The sequence below is a fragment of the Physeter macrocephalus genome, chromosome 2 (assembly GCF_002837175.3).
Source record: "Physeter macrocephalus isolate SW-GA chromosome 2, ASM283717v5, whole genome shotgun sequence".
NCBI lineage: Eukaryota > Metazoa > Chordata > Mammalia > Artiodactyla > Physeteridae > Physeter > Physeter macrocephalus.
Window position 1 is genome coordinate 113,490,903 of NC_041215.1, and position 6,964 is coordinate 113,497,866.

Here is a 6,964-nt window from a genome sequence, read left to right on the forward strand (position 1 = left end):
GGACACTTAGGTTGCTTCCATGTCCTGGCTATTGTAAATAGAGCTGCAATGAACATATTGATACATGACTCTTTTTGAGTTAATCGTATGGTTTTTATTCTTCAATTTGTTAATGTGTTGTATCACATTGACTGATTTGCATAAATTGAAGAATGCTTGCATCTCTAGGATAAACCCCACGTGATCATGGTGTATGATCCTTTTAATGTGCTGTTGGATTCTGTTTGCTAGTATTTTGTTGAGCATTTTTGCATCTATATTCATCAGTGTTATTGCTCTGTAATTTTCTTTTTTTGTAGTATCTTTGTCTGGTTTTGGTATTAGGGTGATGGTGGCCTCATAGAATGAGTTTGAGAGTTTTCCTTCCTCTTCAATTTTTTGGAAGAGTTTGAGAAAGATAGGTGTTAGCTATACTCTAAATGTTTGATAGAATTCCCTTTGAAGCCATCTGGTACTTGACTTTTATTTGTTGGAAGATTTTTAATCACAGTTACAATTTCATTACTTGTGATTGGTCTGTTCATATTGTCTATTTCTTCCTGGTTCAGTCTTGGAAGGTTATATCTTTCCAAGAATTTGTCCATTTCTTCCAGGTTGTCTATTTTATTGGCATAGAGTTGCTTGTAGTAGTCTCTTAGGATGTTTTGTATTCCTGCAGTGTCTGTTGTAACGTCTCCGTTTTCATTTCTAATTTTATTGATTTGAGTCCTCCCCCTCTTTTTCTTGATGAGTCTGGCTAAGGGTTTATCAGTTTTGTTTATCTTCTCAAAGAACAAGCTTTTAGTTTTATTGATCTTTGCTATTGTTTTCTTTGTTTCTATTTCATATATTTCTGCTCTGATCATTATGATTTCTTTCCTTCTACTAACTGTGGATTTTGTTTTTCTCTCTCTAGTTCCTTTAGGTATAAGGTTAGATTGTTTATTTGAGGTTTTTCTTGTTTCTTGAGGTAGGATTGTATTGCTATAAACTTCCCTCTTAGAACTGCTTTTGCTGCATCCCATAGGTTTTTTTTTTTTTTTTTTTAGGATGTTGCAGGTAGGAGTTTTATTAATTAATTAATTAATTTTTGCTGTGTTGGGTCTCGTTTCTGTGCGAGGGCTTTCTCCAGTTGTGACAAGCGGGGGCCACTCTTCATCATGGTGCGTGGGCCTCTCACTATCGCGGCCTCTCTTGTTGCGGAGCACAGGCTCCAGACGCGCAGGCTCAGTAGTTGCGGCTCACGGGCCCAGTTGCTCCGTGGCATCCTCCCAGAGCAGGGCTTGAACCCGTGTCCCCTGCATTAGCAGGCAGATTCTCAACCACTGCACCACCAGGGAAGCCCATCCCATAGGTTTTTGATCCTCATGTTTTCATTGTCATTTGTCTCTAGGTATTTTTTGCTTTCCTCTTTGATTTCTTCAGTGATCTCTTGGATATTTAGTAACGTATTGTTTAGCCTCCACGTGTTTGTGTTTTTTATGTTTTCTTCCGTGTAATTGATTTCTAATCTCGTAGTGTTGTCAGAATAGATGCTTGATATGATTTCAATTTTCTTAAATTTACTGATGCTTGATTTGTCACCCAAGATATGATTTATCCTGGAGAATGTTCCATATGCACTTGAGAAGAAAGTGTTATGTGCTGTTTTGTAATCGAATGTCCTATAAATTTCAAATCTGTCTGGCCTGTTGTATCATTTAAAGCTTGTGTTTCCTTATCAATTTTTTGTCTGGATGATCTGTCCATTGGTTGAAGTGAGGTGTCCCTCACTATTATTGTGTTACTGTTGATTTCCTCTTTTATAGCTGTTAGCATTTGCCTTATGTACTGAGATGCTCCTATGTCAGGTGCATATATATTTACAATTGTTATATCTTCTTCTTGGATTGATCCCTTGATCATTATGTAGTGTCCTTTCTTGTCTCTTTTAACATTTTTTATTTTAAAGTCTATTTTATCTGATATGAGTATTGCTACTCCAGATTTCTTTTGATTTCCATTTGCATGGAATATCGTTTTCTATCCCCTCACTTTCAGCCTGTATGTGTCCCTAGGTATAAAGTGGGTCTCTTGTAGACAGCATATATATAGCTCTTGTTTCTGTATCCATTCAGTGAGCCTGTGTCTTTTGGTTGGAGCATTTATTCCATTGACATATAAGGTAATTATTGATACGTATGTCCTTATTACCATTTTTCTTAATTGATTTGAGCTTTTTTAATAGGTCCTTTTCTTCTCTTGTGTTTCCCACTTAGAGAAGTTTCTTTAGCATTTGTTGTAGAGCTGGTTTGATGGTGCTGAACTCTCTTAGCTTTTGCTTGTCTGTAAAGGTTTTAATTTCTCCGTTGAATCTGAGTGAGATCCTTAGTGGGTAGAGTAATCTTGGTTATAGGTTCTTCCCTTTCATCACTTTAAATATATCATGCCACTCCCTTCTGGCTTGTAGAGTTTCTGCTGAGAAATCAGCTGTTAACCTTATGGGAGTTCCCTTGTAAGTTATTTGTCATTTTTCCCTTATTGCTTTTAATAATTTTTCTTTGTCTTTAATTTTTGTCAGTTTGATTACGGACCTTTTTTTATTTTTTCCCTTATTGCTTTTAATAATTTTTCTTTGTCTTTAATTTTTGTCAGTTTGATTACTGTGTGTCTTGGCATGTTTCTCCTTTGGTTTATCCTGTATGGGACTCTTTGCACTTCCTGGACTTGGGTGGCTATTTCCTTTCCTGTGTTAGGGAAGTTTTCGACTATAATCTCTTCCAATATTTTCTCAGGTCCTTTCTCTCTCTCTTCTCCTTCTGAGACCCCTATAATGTGAATGTTGGTGTGTTTAATGTTTTCCCAGAGGTCTCTTAGGCTTTCTTCATTTCTTTTCATTCTTTTTTCTTTATTCTGTTCTGCAGCAGATAATTCCACCTTTCTGTCTTCCCAGTCAGTTATCTGTTCTTCTGCCTCAGTTATTCTGCTATTGATTCCTTCTATTGTATTTTACATTTCAGTTTTTGTAGTGTTAATCTCTGTTTGTTTGTTCTTTAATTTTTCTCAGTGTTTGTTCTTTAATTCTTCTAGGTCTTTGTTAAACATTTCTTGCATCTTCTCGATCTTTGTCTTCATTCTTTTTCTGAGGTCCTGGATCATCTTCACTTTCATTATTCTGAATTCTTTTTCTGGAAGGTTGCCAGAAAAACTTCTCTGCTTCATTTAGTTGTTTTTCTGGGGTTTTATCTTGTTCCTTCATGTGGTACATAGTCCTCTGCCTTTTCATTTTGTCTGTCTTTCTGTGAATGTGGTTTTCGTTCCACAGGCTGCAGGATTGTAGTTCTTCTTGCTTCTGCTGTCTACTAACCTTCTTTTTACACTCGACTGCAACAGTCTCCAACTCTTTCCTTTCCCTCAAGGTCACAAGCTCAAATCCATCTTCTTTACCTAGTTCAGATAGATGCTCAGCATCTAAATCATAATCTGGACATGTCATCTTTTGCTTAAAAGTTTTAAGTGTCTTTTATTGTCTGTATTAGAAAATTTCAAAATGTTTCTCTAAAAGCCTCAACGTTCATTGGAAGGTATACAGGGTCCACGTGGTGATGGTGGGGTTTTGTGGAGGAATTTGAGCAGACAGAGACTGTCCAGTTCTGCCTCCTCACTACACTGTTACACTTTCCTTTTCACAACCAGAGTAATTCTACTTTTATGTATTCTGTATATTGTAGTTCCAAATAGCATCTTATTTGAGGTAAAAGAATGAAAGAGGTGAAAGAAAGGAAGGAAACTGACTACTTTACAGAGTCTGAAAGCTATCAGCCTACATAATATCCAAGGTTGGCAACCCATGGCATGACCTAGCCTCTGACCAGTTCACCAGCCTCATCTTTTAAAACTCTCTTGCCTTTTAATTTATGCTACATCACATTCATCTTGCCACTTACTTATTAAAGGAAAGATGGGGTTTTACTGTGCTACTGCCCTCAGAAGAATATTCCCTTTGAATTAGGCCTGTTCTAAGTTTGTTTCTTCTTAAACTCATGAATCTGCTTTACGTTGCACAGTTTTTTCATAGAATTGAGCTACTGAATTCTAATCTTTTCAATTTTTCATACTCATTTCCAGGAGGCTGGCTTTCTTCCCTTGCCATTCAAAGCGATCCCATCCTTTTCATCAGTATGGCAGGTGGCCCTATAAAATTGAGCAGCTGTGAATCTTTCTAAGAGACCCTTCAGGGATGAGTTGAGAGCCATGTTTGACCTGTTTATGTTTGGGAAGTTGTTTTCTTTTTTGTTTTTTTTCCCCAAATCCTCTTTCCAGATTCCATTAAAAGTGGACCATACACATTTACCCACTAACTAGGCAAGTATTTCTCAGGAAAGTCAGCTAAGTGGGAAGATGAATCTAAAATTAAGATGGCTTCCATTTGTTTAAGTGTCATTCTCAATATAATATTCTTTTTCAAGAAGCAGTCATTAATATGCATTTTAAGACTTAATTTAGAAACAGAGTCTGTCATAGATCACCTCTCTGTTTACATTTTACAGTCTGCTGAGAGCACAGTGTTAGACTCTCTTATAAGCTGCTTTTCCTTCTCCCTTCCCTCTTTACTAGCCTCAACATCTTCCACTGAGACCTTTGTTAAAAAGATCAAGAGCAGAGGTTTTAGAATTCATAAATATTGCAGCAGTTCCCTGCTCTTTGGAGAGTGGCTTCTCTAGATCGAAATGGCTTCCTATGGGGGCATAGAGTGTTTTAAAACCAACAAACCATAAAGAATAGAACAAAAAGCTCTCTTCAATAAACACACAACCACATTACTGTGGGGGCTAAATAAATAAGTGTCATCATGTAAGAGATACTCAGTTCTTTTTAATAACTAGGAATTTTCTTCAAAATTATGAAGTTGAACACGCCAGAGTTTCTGGCCTACACAGCTTTTGATGACTGGGATAATTTTGTTAAAAAGCTAAAGGGAGTTCGGTTAACCTTTAAAAAATTGATTGCCACCAACAAAAAAGTCCCTGGTGAGGAAATATTCCATTGTGCTAAAGTCTATGCTTTGGAAAAGCTGACTGGAATTCTTTTTTTTTTTCAGTTCACTCAGCCTCAAATATTGTGTGCGTATTCTGGAATGTCTTTGGGTGCCTGCTGGGAGTGTGAGAAAGGGAGTTGGGAATCAGAAGGTGTGTAGTAATTGGCTGGAAACACTGCCATATTGGTACATTATAATGTGTATGTATAACCTACAATTGAAGCTATTCAGCTAATTTTTAGTACATTACAGGGTTGAATAATTAAAGTTTAGGAAGCAGGAACTTGGCCAAACTACTTTGAGGTTTGGATAACTGTTTTACAAGTATCTGAAACAAATTATTTAACTTTTCAGTCTTTAAGATGATGGTAAAATCCAGGGCTTAAAGTGTGGGCTTGGTGAGTGAGATGGAACACAGAGAGAAATTTCTGTGGTCCTACCTCTCACCTTATGCTGTGGAACTCTGAATTGTCAGTGTATGGTTTCTGAAAACAAAAATGGAGAAAAGAACAGAAGCCCCCAGTGGAGTTTGTTCTTGCTCCAATGTTGGGAAAAAATTTAAAAACAGTAAAGCAAGATCCAGAGTATCAATTTCCTTGTACTACATCCACCTCAACCGCTGGGTGAAATAAGTAGAATTTTCTTGGTGTCATCACACCTGAAAGGGTGTCCTCCTAACTAACCTTGTAGAGGGTAAGACCCCCTGATTTCCAGTTAGCTCAATGCTTACTGCAGTTTAGAGTAATTAGAATTACCTACTCAGCTTGGAAATCTTGCTGATGCCCAGACTTACCAATTAAATCAGGATAGGAGAGAGGCATCTGCAACATTTAAAAGTTCTTTATGTGATTCTAATGTGCAGCCACAGTTGAGAACCACAGTCATGATGTTTTATAAATGCTAAAGCCAAACAGTCTCCTTAACCACAAACCTTTTTTCAGTGACCCAGTCTTTTATGGCTTTTCCATTGGCTTTTTTTGTTGTTGTTAATTTTTGAATTTTATTTTATTTATTTTTTTATACAGCAGGTCCTTATTAGTCATCAATTTTATACACATCAGTGTATACATGTCAATCCCAATCGCCCAATTCATCATACCACCACGCGTACCTGTCCATAGTTTTCCCCGCTTGGCGTCCATACATTTGTTCCCTAAATCTGTGTCTCAATTTCTGCCCTGCAAACCGGTACATCGGTGCCATTTTTCTAGGTTCACATATATGTGTTAATATACGATATTTGTTTTTCACTTTTTGACTTACTTCACTCTGTATGACAGTCTCTAGATCCATCCACGTCTCTACAAATGACCCAATTTCGTTCCTTTTTATGGCTGTGTAATATTCCATTGTATATATGTAGCACATCTTCTTTATCCATTTTTCTGTCAATGAGCATTTAGGTTGCTTCCATGACATGGCTATTGTAAATAGTGCTGTAATAAACATTGGGGTCCATGTGTCTTTTTGAATTATGGTTTTCTCTGGGTATAGGCCCAGTAGTGGGATTGCTGGATCATATGGTAATTCTATTTTTACTTTTTTAAGGAACCTCCATACTGTTCTCCATAGTGGCCGTATCAATTTACATTCCCATCAACAGTGCAAGAGGGTTCCCTTTTCTACACAACCTCTCCAGCATTTACTATTTGCAGAATTTTTGATGATGGCCATTCTGACTGGTGTGAGGTGATACTTCATTGTAGTTTTGATTTGCATCTCTCTAATGATTAGTGATGTTGAGCATCCTTTCATGTGTTTGTTGGCAATCTGTATACCTTCTTTGGAGAAATGTCTATTTAGGTCTCCTGCCCATTTTGGATTGGGTTGTTTTTTTGGTATTGAGCTGCATGAGCTGCTTGTATATTTTCGAGATTAATCCTTTGTCGGTTGCTTTGTTTGCAAATATTTTCTCTCATTCTGAGGGTTGTCTTTTCGTCTTGTTTAAGGTTTCCTTTGCTGTGCAAT